Source organism: Mus caroli, chromosome 9, assembly GCF_900094665.2.
Source record: "Mus caroli chromosome 9, CAROLI_EIJ_v1.1, whole genome shotgun sequence".
Lineage (NCBI taxonomy): Eukaryota > Metazoa > Chordata > Mammalia > Rodentia > Muridae > Mus > Mus caroli.
In genome coordinates this window covers 96,113,293-96,137,789 of record NC_034578.1, presented here as the reverse complement: position 1 = coordinate 96,137,789, position 24,497 = coordinate 96,113,293, and the positions used below count along the sequence as shown (strand labels likewise).

The 24,497-nt window shown below is 42.6% G+C and overlaps 1 protein-coding gene across 2 annotated transcripts in view; it reads right to left on the bottom strand.

The window, feature by feature from the left end:
- Stag1 (stromal antigen 1) overlaps positions 1-9,161 on the bottom strand; it is a 315,222-nt gene extending 306,061 nt beyond the window's left edge. For both annotated transcript variants that reach the window (XM_021171588.2, XM_021171587.1), the window contains exon 1: positions 8,813-9,161. The gene's annotated coding sequence lies outside the window, so the exon portion shown is untranslated. The remainder of the gene's footprint in view (positions 1-8,812) is intronic.
- Positions 9,162-24,497: the final 15,336 nt, after the last annotated feature.

Genomic DNA, 24,497 nt, shown 5'->3' with positions numbered 1-24,497 from the left:
AAATCTTTTTAAGTGGAAAAACCGTATTTCTTCTATGCAATTTTCAGATATATGAGAATGTGAGTTATTCCAATAAGCAGCTGGAAAATGTATAGAGCAATGTCACAATTAGGCCTTTGAAAACTAAAGACATCCAAAAAGCTTCATTTCCTAATTTAGAATTTATTTTATGATTATTTCAAAGGGATTTAATAAGAATGCCATCTTGGGGCTAGTTAGATGGCTCAGCAGGTAAGAGCACCCGACTGCTCTTCCAAAGGTCCTTAGTTCAAATCCCAGCAACCACATGGTGGCTCACAACCATCCGTAACAAGATCTGACTCCCTCTTTTGGTGTGTCTGAAGACAGCCACAGTGTACTTACATATAATAAATAAATAAATCTTAAAAAAAAGAATTAAATAAAAAATAATGCCATCTTGTCCAAAAAACTAATCAGAAATAAGCCGATGCCCAAAGAAGAAATGATTCAAAAACATAGAGCTAGCTAAAGATACAGATGTAGTTAAAAATCAGATCTCAAGCTAGGGTGAAACTCAGTCATGAGCACTCATGCAAAAAGGTCTGGTCTTCAATGCCCAGATTTTTTAAAAAATAAGTTTTTGTTTTTACTTTTTAATCAGATCTCAGGTGTGGTGGTTAGAGTATGCATGGCCCAGGGAGTGGCACCATTAGGAGGTGTGCCCTTGTTGGAGTAGGTGTAGCCTTGTTGGAGGAAGTGTGTCACTGTGGGAGTGGGCTTTGAGACTCTCCTCCTAGCCATGTGGAAGACAGTCTTCTTGTTTGTCTTTGAACAAGCTGTAGAACTCTCAGCTCCTCCTACACCATGCCCTCCTGGGCCCTGCCATGCTCCTGCCTTGGTGATAATGGACTGAACCTCTGAAACTGTAAGCCAGCCCTAATTAAATGTTGTCCTTATAAGAGTTGTCTTGGCCAAACCCAGACATCCAGACACTGTTGTGGATGCCAACAAGAGCTTGCTGAGAGGAGCCTGATATAGCTGTCTCCTGAGAAGCTCTGCCAATGCCTGACAAATACAGAAGTAGATGCTCACAGCTTTGGACGGAGCACACAGTCTCCAATGTAGGAGCTAGAGAAAGTATCCAAGGAACTGAAGGGGTTTGCAGTCCCACAGGTGGAACAACAATATGAACTAACCAGTACCCCTAGAGCTCCCAGGGACACCAACCAAAGAAAACACATGGTGGGACTCATGGCTCTAGCTGCATATGTAGCAGAGGATGGCCTAGTTGGTCATCAATGGGAGGCCCTTGGTCCTGTGAAGGTTCTATGTCCCAGTATAGGGGAATGCCAGGTCCAGGAAGCATGAGTGGGTGGGTTGGTGAGCAGGGGGAAGGGGAGAGGGGGTTTTCGGAGGGGAAACCAGGAAAGGGGGGTAACATTTGAAATGTAAATAAAGAAAATATCAAACAAAATAATAAAATAAAATAAAAAAGATTTGTCTTGGTCATGATGTCTATTCACATCAGTAAAACCCAAAGACAGAGATCTTGCACTTGGTTTTTTTTTGGTTTTTTGGTTTTTTTTTTTTTTTGGTTTTTCAAGACAGGGTTTCTCTGTGTAGCCCTGGCTGTCCTGGATCTCACTCTGTAGACCAGGCTGGCCTCGAACTCAGAAATCCACCTGCGTCTGCCTCCAAAGTGCTGGGATTAAAGGCGTGTGCCACCACTGCCTGGCAGTCTTGCACTATTTTACACCATACTGTCTATATATTTATGAAATATATAGTATTTCTACTTTATAAAAATATGTTAGCCAGGCAGCAACAAAAAAAATCTTAAATATTAGTAACTTAAAATGAAACCAGATAACCACAACTTTGTTTTCTACATCCATTTTTTAAAGAAGAAAAAAACAGTCAGCTATCATATTTGATCTACAAACTAAGTCTTAGAGGAAATTTATAAAATTTGGTACTCTGGGTAAAGATTTACTCCTACTCCTTTTATTTACAGAATTATACATACAAAGCCTAAGATTCATAAATAATCTTGAAGGAAGCCATCAAATGTATTAAAGGTAAAAAAATTATTACAATGTGGCTAGGCATGATAGTGCACACCAGTGATCCCAGCACTGGTAGACTGTAGTACAGTACAATTCAAGACCAGTTTGGTCTAAATATGGCAATCTAGACCAGCCAAAGTTACATGACTAGACAGACAGTCTCAAAACCTGGGCAGCAGGGAGCACTACTGTGTCTTGCCTTGATGCTGTACCTATCTAAAGAAAAAGGGCTCCCATTTCTAAACTGTGTTTAATGTAGCAGGAAACACTGCTTACTGACTTTTATCTTTCCACTCACCCTCTGATCATCCTTATTAGTTTTACCGATGCCTAGCTCTACATGAGCTAAAATTATTTATTTTCAGAAAACTATCCCTATCATTTCATCTAGAGTATCATTTATTCACTTTTTAAGATTGATGTTCTTTGGATCTGCATACAAGACTAAAGAAGGGGGGGAGGATCATAAAGAATCAAGGAATCAATTGTCCTCACTGGGTACTTTATTGCTATGATCAGACAATGACCAAAAGCAATTTAAAGGAAGAAAGGGTTTATTTTAGCTTATAGGTTATAGTCCATTATTGGGGAAAGCCAAAGCAGAACTCAAATTAGAAGCTTGAAGCAGAAACCCAACAAAAGAGCAATGCTTACTGGCTTGCTCCCCATGATTTGTTCAGGACCACCTGCCCCGATGGCCCCATCAATCACTATTCCATAAAATGCCCCACAAATATGCCAACATGCCCACCTGATAGAGGCAATTCTTCAACTGAGGTTCCCTCTCCCCAGGTGACAGAGTCTATGTCAACCTGACAAAAAAAACTAAGTGGCACACAAATGCAATAGAAAAAGACAAAAAAAAAAAAAATTGTGAGGTTGCTTTGGAAAGATAAACTGAACCATTAGACTGGTCAAAATTAAAAGAACACACTAATGATATAAAAATACACTGTTTTAAGAAACTATTTTAATTTGTCTCCCAAATATCTTTCCACAACCAAGTCTAACTCAGAAGGCTGAGACAGGAAGATTCCAAGTTTGAGACCAGTCTGAGATATGCAGGGAGTTAAAGGCCAGCCTGTGCTACAGAATAAGACGCTGTCTTAAAATAAACTACTTTACATAGAGAGAAGTCCAGGTCCAGGAGTTGTTATTCCAAAAAACAAAACAAAACAAAACCAATATGATACTATCCCCTTCAGTAAACAGGAATAATTCCTAATTTTTTGAGGCCATCATCCTAATTTAAAAAAAAAAAAAAACCACCTATCACAAAAGCTTTATAAAAGGCCTACAAAGAAAGATGAAAAAGATTCTAGAACATCTAACAAAGTATTAGGAGAGGGAAAAATTATTTTAACAAGTTGGCTTTTTAACTTTTGAAAAGCACATGTATTTATCTGTTCTAAAGTGTCATTGAAGGGAAACATTTTCTGAAGTTTGGCTGCTGCAAATGAAAGTATTATAGATATTTTGTTCACTTATCTTCATAAACAAGAATTTCCCTTATTGGGGGCAGAGAGATAGCGCAGTGGTTATGAGCGCTGACTGCCTTTTCCAGAGGACCCACTTCCATTCCCAGCACTCACGTGGGTCTTACAAGCATCTGTAACTCCAGTTCCAGAGGATCCTAAGCTCTCTTCTGTGGGCACTGTACACTCATGGTGCACAGACTTCCACAAAGGCACAACACACATAAACCAAATCTAAGTTAAATAATAAGACATTTTAAAGCCAGGCATGGTGTCTGGTGCACACCTTTAGGCCCAGCACCTGGGAGGCAGAAACAAGCAGATCTCTTGAGTTTGGAGTCAGCCTGGTCTACATATTGAGTTCTAGAATAACCAGAACTACATAAGAGAACGACTAGGTCTTTGAAAAAAGAAATCAAAACGTCAAAAACCAAAAAATAATTTCCCTCATCTAGACTATAAAGGTTTAAAGCAGATGTACTTCCAATGTAATAATTAGGAAAAAAAAAAACTTCATATATTCACTATTACCAATTTAAACTCTAACCAGAAGTGGTAATGTAAGGCCATGGTGATACATGCCTGTAGCACCAGTTCACAGGAGGCTGAAGCAAGAAGATAATGGGTTATTATTAAGCCACCTTCAGTTACAGAGTGTATTGCCAGCCTGAACTACATAGTAAGACCCTGGCTCAAAAAAAAAAAAATTTTTTAAGAGATCTAATTATTTGTAATTGTTCTGCCTGTGTGTGTCAGTGTGTCACATGTGTACAGTACTCAACAGAAGACAGAAGAGGGTGGCACATCCCCTAAAACTGGAGTTACAAACAATTGTGAGCTGCCATGTGGGTGGGAACAGAATGTGGGCCCTCTGGGAAAGCAGCCAGTGCACTTAACTGCTGAGCCATCTCTCCAGCCCCCAAGAATTTTTTATCGTAGTTTCAACTATTTCATTGGCATATGGCATTATCAGACTTTTTAATGTTTTTCAGTTTGATTGAAGTAAGTTGGTTCCTTATAGTTTCTACTTTGCACTTTCCTGATTACAATCCAACCCAAACTATGGTGAGTCAGACCACATTGTTAGGTTGTAACCCGCTTTCTCAATAAAGTGGAAAATAAAGTGTTCCTCACAAAGGTTAGATATTACTTCATTATAAGCAGCTACTATTTCCATTATTCCATTATTGTATTACATATATATTTGTACTGTTAAAATGTAAATTTTTTTAACTATTAGCATCTAGAAAGATTAAAAAAGGTATGTTTAATTATAGTAAAACTCCACAGTATCAGTTGTGCAACTCACTGGCTCACCATTTCCAACACAGCACAAAAAAATATGCTCTATAAAGCAGGCAGAACTTCCCAACACTGAATGGGGAAAAGTAAAAGGCTGGACCGAGCAGCAGCTGACCATAGTCTGTACATGTCTGTAATGCCAGCACTCGGATTCAGACTGAAATCTCTAGCCCAGCCTCGGTTAAATCACCAAGCTGAAGGCCAACTTGGAAAAACTCAACAAGGCTTCATCTGAAGAAAAAAAAGAAATTAAATTTTTAAAAAATAGTGAAGGGGCCTGTGAGATGGCTCAGTAGGTAAAGATGAGCTAAATTCAATGCCCAGACCCCACATGCTGGAAGGAACTAAATCTCCAAAGGTGTCCTCTTACTTTCATGTGCATAACGTGGAACACACACACCCACACACACACACACACACACACATACACAATAAATAAAACTTACATTTCTAAAATAAACAACAAAATCTAACAGGGAGGCAGGACTTGAGATGTCCTTCAAATACTGACTGGTAAAGACAGCCACTGAAGAGTTCATGTAGAATCCAGATGGTTCAGCAGGTAAAGGAATTTGCCACCAATTCCTACAATCTAGCAAGCCCCAGGAAGCCCAATTACACGTACCAAGGGAGGTGGGGAGGGAGGGGAACTTAAAACCCTAGGGAAGAACTTAGGGGTGGTACAGCCCAGCTCAAGTTGGATCCTGTATTGTAACTACCAAATGAGAGAAAACTCAACTCCTTCTCTAGAGACAAAACCCTACCTACTACATTAAGAATCATTCCATTCTGTCTCAAAAAAAACTAAAAAAAAAAAAAAAAAAAAAAATCATTCCATTCTACAGCTTATACAAGAGCATTTTGTGTATGTTTCACAATGAAACCCTATGCCCCCCCCCCCAAAGGATTGGGAGGTGGGCAGGGGGTGCAAGACTCAGCAGATGGCAACTGCTGCCAAACTTGAATATCTTAAATTTAATCCCAAATCACACGTTAGAATCAAATCCTTTAAGTTATCTACTGACCTTCATATGAGCAGCATGTTCACAAGTTATTAAAAAAAATTGTAATACAAATAAAATTTAAAGATGGCAGTGGAGCATGGCTGTAATCCCAACATTTGATTGACAGAGGAAGGAGAATCAGGAGTTCAAGGCCAGCCTGGGATACATAGCACCCAGTCTTACCCAAAATGAAAATAGGGACAGAGAATGTAGCTATTGTAACATATGCCAGACCCTGGGTTCATACCTAGTAGTGCAAAAGACTGATTAAAACTGAGAGGAAGAGGAAGGAAGGGAGAACAGAAAGGGTGGGGAAAGCTACTGTTTTAGCTGTGTCTTTTTCTTATGTTCAGATTCTAACAGGGTAAATGTGAAGAGGCTTCTCTCACCATAAGTAAATAAATGATGGTCACACTACCTTTTCCTTGCGAGTGGGAGAGATTATGTAAATATTCCAGGATAACTTTCCTATGATTAGACCAGAGAGGGAAAAGGGTATTTTTGTATGTGTAATTAATGTCCCTATAGTTAACTGAAATTACATAAAGTTAACTGAAATTACATAAAAGATTATCTGGGTGGGCCTGACATAATCAGGTTAACTTTTGAAAGAGATCTTAAAATCTACAGGAATTAGAGACAGAAGTCAGAGACACTGATTCCTATAGTAGCCATTTTGTAAACTGTTGCCTATTAAGACCATATTTCAAAAATAAATAAAATAATAATAATTACAGATTTTGGCCAAAAGCTAACAAAGACACATTAAGTCTCCCATAGTACTGAGATTATTAAGATATATCTATCCAACTATAATCAAGCAAGGAAAAGATTATAACTATAAATTTTTAAGTTTTAGCTAAAAAAAAGGTTTTCAATGTGTAAAAGAACCATTGGCTTACCTCAACTTTAGAAATGAGGAAGGTAAGATTTAAATAGTTAAAAAGTAAAACCAAGACCTCAAACCTAGGGGATGTCTCAAGAAACTTCAGTTCAAGGTTCTCACTTGTCCCTGCAACACAGCTTGAGTTTTTAAAAGAACCTTTCAAAGCCAAGAGTGGCTGTAATCCCAGCATTTGAAAGTATGAAACAGAAGAATTGCTATAAATTCAAGGCCATCTTGAACTACATACCAAGATCCTTTCTGAAGAAAAAAACAAAACACAAAAGAGCCATTCAGTAATTGGCTGGCCTGGCACCCACCTATGATCTCAGAACTCCATAAGCTGAAGAAAAGAACTGTCCTAAATTAAAGGCCACCTTAGACTGTGTACATAGTGGTTTCAAGGCCAGCCTGGGCTACACAATGAGATCATGTTGGTTGTGGAGGGGACAACCACACAGTGATTGTATTAATCTCTTCAAAAACGACAATACTAGACCTCTATTTGTTTTGTTTTAAAGACAGTATCTCATAAAATGTCCATGCTAATTTCAACGTATGATTCCCCTTGCCTCTGCCTTCTCAGTAAACAGAATTACAGGCATAGACAACATGCAGAACTCCAAAGCACAGTTGTAAAATGCAAAGAAAAAAAAAAACACCTGTGGGGTTTCTCTTAGAAGTTTATTCGGGTAAAAAAAAAAAAGTGTTACATTTCCCATAATTAAAAACAATGAAATATCATTCCTTGTTCTTTCAGTATTTCTTGGTCTAATTGTTAGCCTCGATTTTATACATTATAAGACCATCACCCATCATACAAGAACTCCCACTCCTCTGTACATTTCCATAAGAGCTTCACCATCAGAATTTGCAATATATATGAAAAAAAAAAAACCCATTGGGAAACCTAAAGGTAAAGTTACAAATTCCATTAAGTTACACATCGTACAACTTTATGCGGATTTTGGTACTTTCACAAACACTACTTTTGCTAGATGTAGAATATAGCTGTCTCTAAGCACAACCAGGAGAGAATAAACATGTCCCTCATCTTAACACCAACTTCAACAGCAAATAACTCGCTACCACAAACTGCACTATTTGGGGTCTATAGGGCTCCAAAACCAACCCAGAGCTTAACACTCCCAGGACACGACTGTCTGCAATGTGGAAAGAATCAGTAACAATCCTAACGTAGGCAGAAGCGGGTGACGTGACAATCCGAAAACCAGAAAATGTTGTGGTTCCCTACTACATACAAACAGCACTCGGTTCGGACCCCTCCAAGTCCAGCTCCCAGCACTCGGGTTTCCCAGCTCTTCATCCCGCCCCCCACCTTCAGGGAAGAGGAAAAACAACTTTTATTGGCCTCATCTCCCGGGGGATTGGGAAACTAGCGGGGCAGTGCTCCGGCCTGGACACGTTTCACCCGGAGGCCCCCGTCCGGAGCTCGGACGGCGGATAGCGGGAAAGCCAGGGCTGCGACGTCCCGTCGGCCCAGGTCCTCAGCCCCCTACCCGACCCCAGCAAAGCAGAGGCCTGGGACAGCAGTCCAGGCTGAGCGACCCCCAGGACCCTCGGCAGAAGCCAGCTCCTTGTCATGTGACGCCGCCGCCGCCAAAGCACCGCAGAAACGCAGGGCGGCGGAAGGCGTTCGCGCCAGCCCGCCTAGGCTGGCCCGGGCGCGGGCGAGTCCCGAGAGCCCGGGCGGGGGGGGCGGAGGGCGGGCTTGGCGGCGGGCCCGAGCGCGCCACAAAGGCTTCCGCGCTACCGCCGCGGAGCCCGGGCGGGCGGGGGCACCGTTTTCGCGGCCCGCGGGGAGGGGTGGAGGGAAGCGGAGCGCCCGCCGCGCCCACAGCGGGTCCCGGACGCTCGGACGCCCGGACGCCCGCCCGCAACCGCCGCGCCGCGCAGCGCACAGGCCCGCGCGGCCTCCCTCCCCCGCGCGGGGCCCGCGCCGGCCCGCCCGCCCGCCCGCCCGCTCGCCGCTCGCGCTCCCAAGCTCTCGCCCGGCCTCCATCTTGGATCGGCGCTTCCAGCCCCCGCGCCGCTGCCGCCGCCGCCGCCGCATTTCCCCCTTTCCCGCCCCCCGCCGCCGCCGCCGCCGCCCGCGCTCACCTCAGCTGCCCATCCGGGCGCTGTCGGCCGTCGACCTAGTTTCCCCCCAAAAGTCTCCGGTGTGTTATTCCCGAGGTGGGGGGGTGGTTACGGGGTGGTCGCCGGGGGTTCGGGAGCGGGGGCCGCGCCTTCAACGGAGCTGCAATCCTAACCCGCCATCTGGTGGCATTTTCCACACGCCAATGGCGCCGCTGCAGACTCGGGTCCCGACCGCCCTCTGCTGGCCGCGCTGCTCACTGCTCCGCTGACAGGACGGGCCTGCCCGGAAAGGGGAGGGAGCTGAGGCGCGAGCAGGGGCCCTCGGACGGGGCCGCGCGCCATCGCTCGCCTCCGGGGGGCGCGCACGCGCAGCAGCGGCGCGGGAAACGTGGCCTTTTGCGTGGCTGCACCGCCCCCCTCTGCGAAGCTCCTGCTCCGCTCGGCCAATGGCGAGCCGCGGAGACGTCTGGACCAGGGCGCTGTGGACGGCTCCTGGGCCGCCCGAGGCGAGCGGAAGGACGGACTCCGCGGCGCCTGCGCGACCCGCTCGCTGGGTTGCCGCCCGCCATTTGTAGAGCTTCTCCAAGAGCCGGGAAGGAGTCCGCCCCCAGCCCTTCCGCCGAGGCCCCTCCCCGGCGGGGGCTGCGCTCCGCTCCCGCCCCGAGGCTGCCAGCCGCCCACACCCGCCCGTTATCGGGGCGAGCCGTGCCAACGCGCCCCCGAGCCCTGCTCCCTCCCCGGTTAGCGGGAGTCTCCAAGCTAGAATTGAACGCACGGTTTATTATTGATGAGGCGCTTTTTCAGAACGAGGTTGAAAAGGTTTCGAGGACTGGGACTAACCCCCTGCCTGCCGCGGAGCTAAAAGGAAACAGTGACCGCTCCAGGCCGATTGGCGTCGTCCTGCCTCTGTAAAGCAGGTTCTCGCCGAGGTGCAAGCTTTGCATAAGGCGGCAGCATTGGCTAGTTAGTGAGAAAGGAGAAGCTACACGGTGAAGATAGACTCTGCGAGCAATCAGATTCTCCTCCCACAGCCTAGGACTGCTTTCTGTGGTTCTCAAACGGACGTGCGAATAATGGAGCCTAGCCGAAAGGGAAATAGCCAGGCGTAGATCTTGACCCCTTCCTTCCCTGCTGCTCTCTACCTTAGCTGTCCTTGACCAAGGCTCTCCTAACCTTCCGCCTGCTTATTAACTCCGCACTACAAAAGTGAATTCTTGGTCTTGTAGGTCATCAGCCTCATTGCTGACTCAATTTTTTTTTTATTGGCAGAGGCAGCTGCATTTTCAATATCTCCTTAGAAACGTTAAACTTGTTTATAGTCTTGAGGGCTGGCTGGCTAGCTAGTACCTCAAATGTCTCTGGAATGAATCCCAAAGGTTGCAAAGTGCGTTCCGCATCACTGGAGGAACTTTGGTATGAATTCGTGACGGTCCTTCCGGCAAAGTGTCTCCTTTACTAGCCTCTGATTGACTTCCTATTGTGTTCTCTGCAGAGCCTGTTTCTAGCTTGCCTTGTTAAAAGACGTTGCGGGCTCCAAGCCATAATCATATGGAATTTAATCTATTTTCTTAATCTCGAATATGTGGGACTCTGATAAAGAGCTGATATTCTATCAACATGTTTGTAGTTGTGATCACAAAAATCTCACCTAGTTTAACCATCCCCCATTCCCTTCTCTCCAAGTCCAGCCTTGCCTGAATGCCATTGCCTTTTTTTTTCTAGAATAGCTTCAATATTTTATCTTCTAGGTGCTTTCTGTTTTGTTTTTTGTTTTTTCATGTTTCCATTTATCTTTAAAAACAATCAAGGCTGTTAACTCCCTCAACTTGCTGTACTATCACGATGTTCCTTACCCAGCCACATGTCTGAAGAGAATCAGTGGGTGCTCTAGCCACAGCCTTGGGAGGCTGAGGCAGAAGGATTTGGAGAGAGATACAATGAGACTTATCCAAGGAGGATGAGGGGACCAGGGGCAGTCATGTCCTTCACCAGGCCCCACCCACCCTTGAAAACATTTTAAGCTGCTTCTTTGAATCTGTACCTACATTGTTCCCTAGTCTTCTGATTGAGTTGCTAGCTTTGGGTTTTGTTTTGTTTTGATTTTTGTGTTTTAGATCCCACAGTCCAACCCTGAGTTCTCTGCCCCTTTTCTGCATTGTTGCTCTTTAAAAGTCCCCAAATTACTTGTCAGTTCCCAGTTGTTCCTGAAGGAAGATACTGTACTTTCAGCTACTTTTCAGGTAGCTCCATCCAGCTTAACACTTAAAAATAATTCCTCTCTTATCCTAATATCTTAATAACTCTGTAATTTTAGCAGGTTTGGGGACTGCACTGTGACCTGTGAACCTAGACGGTTCTGAACAGAAATGTAATTTCAGGCAAATCCCAGGGCCTGCTTCCTTGGCTATAAGATGTAAATAGCAGCAGTTATCTCATAGGGTGGCTATATGTATATATTGAGCTGCACATACATCGATGCTATCTGTATTATTGCATTGTTGCTTTTATCTTACAATGTCTTCAGATTTTTTTTTACCCTCGCTCTGGAGATTGAAACCAGGACCTCACAAAGCATGGATTCAGCAATTGAATTACACCCCAGCCCAGCATTTATTTTTGTTGTTGGGGAACAGTTTGGCATTTCTTTTGTTGTTAGGGATTGCCCATTTTCCATGTTAAGGATCAATCCTGAGACTTCTGCTGGATCATCATTTGTGTTTGTGTGTGTGTCTGTGTGTGTGTGTGTGTATCCAAGGGCATGGGCTTTTGAGTTCACAGCAGTCTAAATTTTACTTTGTTGCCACACATAATTGAACTGGTATGTATACATAATTATTTAATTCCCAAAAGAAACTCTGAGCCTGATCCTATTGTCATTCAAATATCTGCTTTTGTTCTCCAAAGGCTACTGTTGCCCTGGCTCTTTCCTCCCCACCTCTTCCCATTGTCTTACACCAGAATAAATTGTAATAGGCTTTTCTTTCTTCCCTCTCTCTTTCTCTCTCTTCCTCTTCTCCCTTTTCTTCTAGCCCTCTCCTTTTTGAGATAGGATTTCCCTCTGTAGCCCATGCTGGTCTCAAACTTAAAAATCCCCTGCCCTAGCCTCATGAGACCAGAGATTACTGGTGTATAGTGCCACATTTTGTGACCTCCTCGTAGACAGTCCTGACCCTTCTCTCTTTTTTTACCGAAAGAAAAACTTTGTTTTTCCCATGGCTCATATACATCTATAAACACATAATGGCATTCACAGAGTAATGGCTGACCTTGGTTGTCAGCCTGACTGCATGTGGAATCAACTAAAATCCCCTGTAGCCAGGCATTTCTTCATGGCTCAGGTGGGAAACCCATCCTAAATTGGGGCCATGCCTTCTAGTAGAAGCCTTTGCTTTTTGACTGCTTGACCTCTCTCTCTATGGCAAGATCGTCCTGTTGCTAAGGCATTCCTTTGCAGTTATTAGAATGTACTTCTTTGGGATTCCAACATAGACTGAATGCCAGTGGCTCTCCAGAAACCCTCTGGGACTCCATCACCAGATTGGGACAGCTGAGACATCCTGTCTCCTGGACTGAACAACTTGGATTCTTGCCCTTTCGCTCAGGAGACATCCACCGTCCAGCTTCAACCTATAAGCCACTCTGTGTGTGTGTGTGGTGTGTGTGTGTGTGTGTGTGTACACCCACGCACCTGTATTTAAATTCCACCAGTGAATGTAGTTATCAGTTGAGATAAAGATATTGTAGCCATAATTTCAGTTACCATTATTTAGGTGTAACAAATAAGTTTATGCTCATTTCTGTACTCCTTGATCCTCCTAATCAATATAAGTTCTAGACTTCTGGGATGATGAGACAGCTCAGTAGACAGCATCATGACCTAAATTCACTCTGTGAGACCCAGAAGTTAGAACTGTTTTTTCCAGACAGGGTTTCTCTGTGTAGTCCCAGCTGTCCAGGAACTCACTCTGTAGACTAGGCTGGCCTCGAACTCAGAAATTCGCCTGCTTCTGCCTCCCAAGTGCTGGGATTAAAGTCGTGCACCACCACACCCAGCTAGAACTGACTCTTTTATGTCGTCCTTTGACCTCCACATACATGTTATGGTATAAAAGGAAGCATAGACATGATAACTATTTTTTTTAATTCTACCTACTTTAAAAGTAATAACCCAAAAAGGGCTGAAAATGTGGTTCAGTAGTAGAGCACCTGCTTAGCATACATAGGGACTGGGATTCCTAAACAACATACACACATGCAAGCGAACGCACTCTCACGCACACGCACGCGAGGTAAGCCAGTGAGCAGCACTCTTCCCTGGCCTCTATATGCTTCAGCTGCTGCCTCCGGGTCCTACCTCGAGCTCCTGCTCTAACTTCCTGGATGAAGGACTACAAACTGTAAAATGTAATAAACCCTTTTTCCTCCCAAGTTGTCTGTAGTCAGTTGTTTTTTTTTTTTAATCACAACACTAGAAATCTTAAGACACAAGTTATGCCTTATTTTTTTTCTAATTGTCTCTTTCAAAAATTGTTTAAAATAACCAGATCAGGTCTAACTACCCATGTGAGAAAAGCATATTCATTAATCCTCTGACTAGCGCTGGAAGGACTAGAGGTTCCATAACATGTTCCACTCTGTTGCAGACTTACGTTTCTGAGAAACATCAGCTCTTTCAAGATTCTTAAGATTCTAAATCTCTTGATATAGATTTTGAAAAGCTTTTCATTAGCAACTTCAAAACATAGAAATGATGGAAATATCAAAAATATTTGGCTTTTCAAAGACATGAGACCTGAATTACAATGAAACAATCAGAATACAAAAAAAACAAAAATGACTTTCACACTGAAATGTGGAGAGAATGAACATTGCCCAGGAGGTCTTCAATATAAAGTCAGTTCTATGATGACGTCGCCTAGGCTTTTGGATGGACTTTCACATTTCCCTACAGATCTGCCAAGTTCTAGAAACCTGACAGTGCACTAAGCTTGGCATTTGTTTGCTTAGCACACATAAGGACTGAGGTTCCGTCCTCCGCAACACACACACAAGGCAAGCATTTGTTAACCAATGACAGGAGAACTAGCTGTGATTATATAGACAGCATATTCCCTGCAAAACACTGAACCGACAGCTTCTTCTCTAAATAGACCTTCAAAAGAGCTTGGTCAGTCTATTCCTCCCATGGTTCTTCATAGCATACACAATAGAAATTGCATTTTTGCTTTGCTTAGGATAATGACATAACTAATTATTCCTCCCTCTCCCTTTACAGCTGCAGCTACTGACTAGACGCAAAGGGGATCTGTCATCTGATCATTCTCAATATTCACTTTAGTTACTGTCTTGTTTTTTGAGATGAGGTCTCTCTGTAGTCTTTGCTGTCCTGGAACTCAGTCTGTAGACCAGGCTGGCCTCGAACTCACAGAGATCCCCTTGCCTCTGCCTCCTGAGTGCTGGGAATAAAAAAGCAAAAACCTGTGCTACTACAATGCTTGGCTTCACACATCACTTTGTGTGTGTGTGTTTTGCCTGTATGTATGTATGTATGTATGTATGTATGTATGTATGTATGTATGTATGTATGTGCCTGGTCCCCAAAGAGGCCAAAAGAGAACATCAGATCCCCTAGAGTTTGAATGGTTGTGAACCACAGGTAGATAATGGAAACAGAACCTGGGTGCTCTGACAGAACAGCCAGTGCTCTTAGCCACACAGCCATATCCAGGCCTCTTTTAATCACCTAGAAGCCCAGTGTTGGGGATCATGAAAGTTCTTGCTTTCTCCACTCCTTTTGTCCACTCAGGACATTTGTTATATTTTTAAAAATCATTTTCCTTTGTTTCTACTCTTGCAGTTCATTACCTCTGTCAACTTGTGGCAGTAATGGTTTTGCTGTCTGTCCACCCTACCAGTCCATGATTGGGTTAAATCATAATTTTACTGTCACTTGTTTTTAAAAGTCAAGCCACAAGTTTTGCTAAAGTGATGAATTGACCCAGCACCAATAACAAAAGGAATCCAAAATACATTACCTTTTAGAATCGCAAACCGGTTATAGGCAAGAACTCTTAAAAAGTAGAGAACAAAACTGCTCAAGACATGGGAAAAGTAGAAGAACATGGAAATGCACACCAATTCCAGCACTTGGGAGGCAGAGGACAGCTGGGCCTGTGGAGCAGGTTCCAGGTCAGCCAGGGCCACAGAGAGTCTCTGTCTCAAAAAACAAAATAACAACAACAACAACAAAAANCCACAGCCACCAACAGATTGGGAAAAGGATCTTTACCTATCCTAAATTAGATAAGGGACTAATATCGAATATATATAATGAACTCTAGAAGGTGGACTCCAGAAAATCAAATAACCCCATTAAAAAATGGGGCTCAGAACTGAACAAAGAATTCTCACCTGAGGAATACCGAATGGCAGAGAAGCACCTGAAAAAATGTTCAACATCCTTAATCATCAGGGAAATGCAAATCAAAACAACCCTGAGATTCCACCTCACACCAGTCAGAATGGCTAAGATCAAAAATTCAGGTGACAGCAGATGCTGGCGAGGATGTGGAGAAAGAGGAACACTCCTCCATTGTTGGTGGGATTGCAAGCTTGTACAACCACTCTGGAAATCAGTCTGGCGGTTCCTCAGAAAATTGGACATAGTACTACCGGAGGATCCAGCAATACCTCTCCTGGGCATATATCCAGAAGATGTCCCAACCGGTAAGAAGGACACATGCTCCACTATGTTCATAGCAGCCTTATTTATAATAGCCAGAAGCTGGAAAGAACCCAGATGNCCCTCAACAGACGAATGGATACAGAAATTATGGTACATTTACACAATGGAGTACTACTCAGCTATTAAAAANAATGAATTTATGAAATTCCTAGCCAAATGGATGGACCTGGAGGGCATCATCTTGAGTGAGGTAACACAATCACAAAGGAACTCACACAATATGTATTCACTGATAAGTGGATATTAGCCCAAAACTTAGGATACCCAAGATACAAGATACAATTTGCTAAACGCATGAAACTCAAGAAGAATGAAGACCAAAGTGTGGACACTATGCCCCTTCTTAGAATTGGGAACAAAACACCCATGGAAGGAGTTACACAGACAAAGTTTGGAGCTGTGATGAAAGGATGGACCATCTAGAGACTGCCATATCCAGGGATCCATCCCATAATCAGCTTCCAAACGCTGACACCATTGCATACACTAGCAAGATTTTGCTGAAAGGACCCAGATATAGCTGTCTCTTGTGAGACGATGCCGGGGCCTAGCAAACACAGAAGTGGATGCTCACAGTCAGCTATTGGATGGATCACAGGGCTCCCAATGGAGAAGCTAGAGAAAGTACCCAAGGAGTTAAAGGGATATGCAACCCTATAGGGGGAACAACATGATATGTTCCCCCTAACCAGTACCCCGGAGCTCTTGTCTCTAGCTGCATATGTATCAAAAGATGGCCTAGTCGGCCATCACTGGAAAGAGAGGCCCATTGGACTTTATATGCCCCAATACAGGGGAATGCCAGGGCCAAAAGAATGGGAATGGGTGGGTAGGGAAGTGGGGGGGGGGTATGGGGGACTTTTGGGATAGCATTGGAAATGTAATTGAGGAAAATACGTAATAAAAAATATTAAAAATTAAAAAAAAACCACAGTAACAAAAAAAAAACACAGTAACAACAACAACAAAACCTACTATGAAGGACAAGAATTATGCTCATTCCCATTGGTCCAATGTTTCATAGTTACAGTAATTTTAGCTATTTTTGTTTTCTTTACAACTATAAATAAAACAATGCAAAACCCCAGATTTGAACTTGATATACTGTAGTTCTCCATTATTACCATCACTAGTCTTTTTCACCTAGCCACCCCTCTTGAATAGTTCAATAATTCTTGTGTTTAACCATACATGGGTGCAAAGGTAAAAGCCATTTTCAGGCAAGGAGAGTGTGTCTCTATTATTCTTTTCTTCTCCAGAGCCCATCTTCTTCAGCTGTGGAATATGAACCACATAATGGGTATCGAGTAACTGAATGGGGAGATATGCATGCAAAATTTGACAACAGTAAAAGGTTTTCTAGCACGTAAAGACCAACTATTCGATGTCACATAGTGAATGTGAGCCATTTCTGGCAGCACTTGCTCATTTGGTGTTGTGTTGTGTGACTTTACTGCAGCCTTGGTTGTGAACACATGATGAACACACTTTGCACCCCGTGTGCTGTCATAGAAAACACCACCAATAAATGCTACTTGTCCCACCTCAGCTCAGATATGAGAAATTGCAGAATTTTTTTTACTGTAGAAATAAAGTGTTCTGTTCTTATACAAACAACTACAGAAAATAAGAATTTAGTATTTTCCTACCATCATTCTGTAGCATGTATCAATATATCTCTGTATCTATTTTGTATTAGGATTTTTTTTTATTGCTGTTTCAGGGGCTGAGAATATAGCCCAGTGGGAGGCCTCTAGCTAAGCATACACAAGGTCCTGTGTACTAACACCACAAAAGAATAAATAAACATTTGGGGTTAGCAACATGACTCTGTAAGTGCTTTGCCATGCAAGCCTAATGACCTAAACATCTACTGTTTTGTAGTATATATTTATGCAAATCAGCACTCTCAGAATTGGCAATTATAAAATCAAAATATCAACTCTGTAACAAACGTTGAAGATGCTCTATCTCCAGTGATATCAACTATTCAGTCAAGATCTAATTCTTTCTGTAAAGTTAGTAAGCAGAACCATGTCATTAGCATGTTCAAGCACCAGAATTCATAAAGTACGTGGATGCAAATAACCAACTCTACCAAGCTGCTCTCTAACCTGTAAGCGTAAACTGTTGCTCACATACATCACAAATGTATACCCACACAGTAATAACAATAACTTTCCAGGCAAGTTGCTGACAAGTTTCAATTTAAAGACCATTGGGGAGCTGGAGAGATGGCTCAGTAGTTAAGAGCCTTGAGTATTCTTTCGGGACCTGAGTTCCATTCCCAGCACGCACATGGAGGCTTACAACCATCTGTAACTACTTCTCTGATGCCTCCACAGGCACCAGGCATTCAAATAGTACACAAACATAAATATAGGCAAACACTCGTGTGCGTGTGTGTGTGTGTGCGTGTGTGTAATAATTTTAAATAATTTAAAAATTATTAAATGAATTTTGGCTAAGAATTAGAATCTAATTTCCAATGATTTCTGAAGGTCCTGAACATCTGCTACTTTGAAGTACACATTTATGCACCCAGCACTCTCAGAAATGACAAATTATAAAATCAAAATATCAACTCTGTAACAAACATTGAACATACTCTACCTCCAATGATAGCAACTATTTAGTCAAGATTTAATTGTTTGTTTGTTTATTTGTTTGTTTGTTTGTTTGTTTTCGAGACAGGGTTTCTCTGTGTAGCCCTGGCTGTATTGGAACTCAGTCTGTAGACCAGGCTGGCCTTGAACTCAGAAATCTGCCTGCCTCTGCCCCCCCAAGTGCTGGGATTAAAGGCATGTGCCACCATTGCCCAGCAAAATTTAATTCTTTATGTTAGTTAATAACCACAGTCCTCTCACTAGCATGCAAACTTGCTTTCATTTTAATAAACAGAAATATATATGAATTATTAAATGAATTTCTTTGTGAGTTGCTATCAGTAAGCCCATGATTTGTATATCTTTTTATAAAACTATATAAACAAGGTCCTGTAAACTGTTATCAAAGAGGGATAAAGAGTGTAAAAGGCCTAAAAATCTCTCCTGTGGAGAACACTATCAGGGCCACCACAGAGCACCCTAGGAAGATGTGCAGGGTGTAAGGATGCAGTTGGTTCTCTTCCCTGATTACCAAGTCCCTAAATGTTTATTTCATATTTAGATCACAAATGTATATTCCCAGAGTTGAATGTTGCTACCTCATATATATTGGACTCAGGTCTTTGCATTTGCCCCATCTTTATACAGATGCTCGCTCTTTGGTAAGCTTTAATACCTTCCCTAACAAACCTGCCTCTTCTTGCCTCAGTTTTACCTGACTACTCTTTTTTTATTATTATTAGATATTTTCTTTTTTTGCATTTCAAATGTTATCCCTTTTCCTAGTTTCTCCTCGGAAAATCCCTTATCCCCTCCCCCTGCTCACCAACCCACCCACTCCTGCTTCCTGGCCCTGGCATTCCCCTATACTGGGCCATAGAACCTTCATGAGACCAAGGGCCTCTCCTCCCATTGATGTCTGACTAGGCCATCCTCTGCTACATATGCAGCTGGAGCCATGAGTCCCACCATGTGTTTTCTTTGGTTGGTGGTTTAGTCCCAGGGAGCTCTGGGGGTACTGGTTGGTTCATATTGTTGTTCCTCCTATTGGGCTGTAACCTGACTACTCTTACACAACCAAGGAGTTCACCTCACTGTTCTCCAAGACAAGAGCAGCTCTTTTTTAGAATTTGTTTCTTTATAGGTTTATTTCCTTGTTTTACTGGAGAGTATCCTTGGTTACTCAGGATTCTCCAAGCATGTCATGTATATTCTAGCACTCATGTTATACTACCGAACTGCATGGGAAGATGGACTTACCCTAAGATTTGTATTTGTATGTTTTCTATATAATATGTTATTTTATATACATATATGTGTGTGTGTGTGTGTATAGTATGTTTTTATTATAAAGACTAGCCTGGTATTTACTCTGCCTAGGCAAAATAGCAAGCTCCAGGTAATTCACCAACAGTGTGAGACCCTGTTGGTCAAGGTGGTCCTCTCCTTTAATCTCAGCACTAAAGAAGTAGAGGCAGGAGGGTCAGGAGGTCAAGGATGGCCACACAACTACACAGTGAGTTTGAAGACAGCCTGGGCTGCAAGGGACCAATCTCAGATGAGATAGAAAATCAAACTAGAAAATGGTTTGGTGTGGCAAATGAGCTTGGCAACAAAAATTGAGCATGTTGCCCTGAAACAGAAGAGAAAACTCAAACTTCCCATAGATTTGGGACATGCCCCATAAACTGGAAACATGGAGGACAGAATATGTTGAATCTTATGGACAAGAAGAAACAGAAATTGAGGCAGAAACAGAAAGCAGCCAGAAGTGGTTTAGTCTTTGATCCTTCTCATTCTCCTTCCCCAAAGAGTATGGGGAGCCGAGACTGAGGAATTTTTCTCATTCTTCATGCGAGTAGAAATGGTCTCTCTTCTTTGAAAACAGAAGTAGTAAAAGACTGAAATGTTTCGTGGTGGAAATGGTGAGACGTTGCTCCAGATGTGAACTGCTATTGGGCAGCTACTTTGCCTAAGGTTGGTGTCCTGTCCAGGAGAACCCATATACTATTGCTTATTAATGAGGAGGTACAGAGCCAGCATGGGAGGCTGAATCAGGAGAATCTTTATGAGTCTGGATCCATCTTGCTCTACATAGTGAATTCTCAGCAGTAGTGGTACCCAGTCAGAAAATAAGGAGGCAACAAAGCTAAGAGCTTGACCATTTAGCCCCATTTCAGTTGATTCTGGTGGCCAGCCATAGCCACAAACCCTCTGTGTGGCATGCATGCCCTCTATACGCAGCCCTGGCTCCTTCAGCTCCCTTCCACGGCTCTTCTTGTAAGAACCATTTTTATGTATATTCCACATATTTATGTCTCTGCTTTCCCAGAACCCAACCTATGGCTTGTTACAAAAGTAAGGTCTGGAAAAGGCTCACTAAGATGGGGCAGTACTGGGACTTAAATCGAGTGACTTTGTATATATATAGAATTCTGGAGGTAATTATGGTTGTATTAGTTCACATGATGGCCTCCTAATCAGAAAGGGCTTCTATCTTTTAAAAAAGGAGAAGGAGGAAGAGGAGGAGGAGGAGGAGGAGGAGGAGGAGGAGAAGAAGAAGAAGAAGAAGAAGAAGAAGAAGAAGAAGAAGAAGAAGAAGAAGAAGAAGGAGGAGGAAAGATATTTTCGTCTCCGTGCACACACTGAACAAAAGCCATGTGAGGACAAAGCAATAATCCAGTCATTTGCAGCCAGAAGAAAAGCCTTCACCAGAACCAAATCATCTAACACCTTGATTCTGAATTTCTCAGCCTTAAAACCTACAGAAAATACATTCCTATTGTTTAAGTAACACAGCTTATGGTATTTTGTTATGATATCCATGGTGACTAAGACAGACTAAGAGTACTCAGTTCATACCATCAGGTAATTAGAGAATGTGTGATCAGCACACCAAGGCAGTCTCTTCAATTAAAATACTGATTCCTTGACAAGCTTCCAAATATGAACCTTCCTTCAGGCTTGAGTTCTATATGGGGCTACATCATAAGCTCTCAGCAGAGTGAGATCCAGCATAAAACAAGGAGGCAACAGAGCCAAGAGTTTGACCGTCTGTCTTAGTCAGGGCATCTATTCCTGCACAAACATCATGACCAAGAAGCAAGTTGGGGAGGAAAGGGTTTATTCAGCTTACACTTCCACACTGCTGTTCATCTCCAAAGGAAGTCAGGACTGGAACTCAAGCGGGTCAAGAAGCAGGAGCTGATGCAGAGGCCATAGAGGGATGTTGCTTACTGGCTTGCTTCCCCTGGCTTGCTCAGCTTGCTTGCTTATAGAATGCAAGACTACCAACCCAGAGATGATCCCACCTACAATGGGCCCTTCCCCCTTGATCACTGAGAAAATGCCTTACAGCTGGATCTCATGGAGGTATTTCCTCACCTGAAGCTCCTTTCTCTGTGATAACTCCAGCCTGTGTCAAGTTAACACAAAACTAGCCAGAACAATTGACCCTTTGTCAACTTGACACACAAACACATCACTATTGAGCCTCAACCCTTAGTTTTTTATTCATCCCTAAGATCTAAATAACTTTAATAGTCTTTGCAAATTCTTAAAATTTCAATCCCTTTAAAATATCCAATCTCTTTTAAAATTCAAAATCATTTTACAATTTCAAGTCCCTTAACTGTGGGCTCCACTAAAATACTTTCTTCCTTCAAGAGGGAAAAATATCAGGGCACAATCAAAAGCAAAAGCAAACTCCAACTGTCTAATGTCTGGGATCCACTCATGATCTTCTGGGCTCCTCCAAGAGCTTGGGTCACTTCTCCAGCTCTGCCCTTTGTAGCACACACCTTGTCCTCTAAGCTCCAGCTGCCTGTACTCCACTGCTGCTGCTGTTCTTGGTGGTCATCTCATGGTACTGGCATCTCAAAACTCTGCTGTCTTCTGTTGCAACTAGGCTTCACAAATAGCCTCTCACAGGCTCTTGTCTTCTCTCCCAAGCTTCAACCCCTTTGCACGACCCCTTCAGTCCTGGGCCATCAATTGCAACTGAGGTTGCACTTTCACCATTGGTCTTCCATGGCCTCTCACAGTGCCGAGCCTCAGCTGCTCTTCATGACCCCTTCATGCCTTCAAAACCAGTACCACTTGGGTGACTCTGACACATTACCAAGTCCAGCTGCAGCTCGAGGTACAATCTTGGCTATCTCTGGAACACAGCTCTCAAAAAACACTTCCCAGAAGATTTCACCTCAATGATGCTGGTCTCTTCTTAGTCACTCCTAAGTTCTTAGCTCCAGCTAACCAGCATCAATAGTCCCAGTAACACAAAGGTTTGCTTTAGTAGCTCTGGTATCTTGCTAATCACAGCTGATTCTTCAGCCCCAGCTAACCAAAACCACAGAATCTTCACAATCAAAATAGCAAAGGCCCTGATAAGAGTCTTTAATCTTCCCTCTGAAATTTCACAAGCCAGGCCTCCATTGTCTGCACTGTTCTCAACATTATCTTCCAAGCTCCTACACAACATCCCACAGAGCTCTTAACACTGAATGGATCTTCTAGCCCAAAGTTCCAAAGTCCTTCCACAATCCTCCCCAATACATGGTCAGGTTGTCACAAGAATACCCCACTATGCTGGTACCAACTTGTCTTAGTCAGGGTTTCTATTCCTGCACAAACATCATGACCAAAAAGTTGGGGAGGAAAGGGTTTATTCAGCTTATGCTTTCACATTGCTGTTCATCTCCAAAGGTAGTCAGGACTGGAACTCAAGTAAGTCAAGAAACAAGAGCAAATGCAGAGGCCATGGAGGGATGTTGCTTACTGGCTTGCTTCCCCTGGCTTGCTCAGCTTGCTTTCTTATAGAGCTCAAGACTACCAGCCCAGAGATGGTACCATCCACAAGGGATCTCATGGAGGTATTTCTTCTCTTGAAGCTCCTTTCTCTGTGATAACTCCAGCTGTGTCAAGTTGACACAAAACCAGCCAGTACACCATCTTAACCCAACTTGGGGCAATTTTCATGTCAGCTATAACCCCTCAAACTCTATGTGACCTACATGACCTTGCTACCCAGCCTATCTATCTAGTTCCTTTAGACCAAATCTCCATTGCTCACAGCAGCAAGCAACATATACATTATACATTCTATAAGTAGAATCAAGTATAAAAGTCACTTGCAACAGAGGAAAAAAAACAACCATCATGAAGTTCATCATACTTTCATGATAAATCTTTGAAGAATTTAGACATAGAAAGATGAAACCATAACAGAATATACATAAATATTAAAAGTCCATACACAATAGACCTATAGACAACATTAAAGGAAACAGGTGAAAACTGGAAGTGTTTTCTATAAAATCAGGGTATCCATTGTCACCAATCCTATTCCACACAGTGCTTGATGTCGCAGCCATAGCAATATGGCAAGAGAAAGAAAATGGATACAAAGAGGAAAGACAGAAGTAAAATTATTGAGTTAAGTTTTTTTTATTTAAATTTAATTTAATTTTAGATAGGCTTTCTCTAGGTAGCCCTGACTGTCCTGGACCACACTATGTATACCAGACTGGCCTCAAACTCACAGAAACCTGGGATCTAAGGTGTGTACCACCACAGCTGGCTTAAAATTATTGCTATAGGTAGATGATTTGATTCTCCTATATTTAAAAGACTCCATCATAAAAAATCATTATCAGATAATTACTTTCAGCACATTAGCGGGACACAAAATCGATATACAAAATACCTTTGCTATGTATTAATAAATATATTAACAAATTAGGGGGAAATATCCTATCAGTCTTACTCACATTGGCCTCAAAGCAGAGGAGGGGGACTTTAATAAAAATAAAGGAGGTAAAAGTTTTCTGCCATAAAAAGTATTTTAAAAATATTTTAAAGAAATTGAAGAAGGCATTAGAAATTAGAAAGACCTCCCTTGCTGTTGGACTGACTGAAAAATGGCTAAAAATGGTCTATGGATTCAATGCAATGCCCACCAATGACAAATCTTCACAGAACTAAAACAATCCTAAACAGAAGACTGTAAATGTTGACGACCCTAAATAGCTAAAGCAATTCTGATCAAAAGAACCGTGCTGCAGATATCACAGAACCTAATTTCAAGTGTTACTCCCAAGCAACAGTAATGAAACAAGCTTGGTGCTGGCACAGAAAGAGCTATGCAGACCCAGGGAAAAAAATAGGAACCTGCAAATAAGCTCCTGAATTTATACCATCTGATTCTCAGCAAAGTCCAAAAGCAGACTACAGAGAAGAAATGGTGTCAGAAAAACAAAGTACCTCCAACTCCAAGGCTTCTGAGGGCACCCAAACACACACACACACACACACACACACACACACACACACACACACACATACACACATACACACA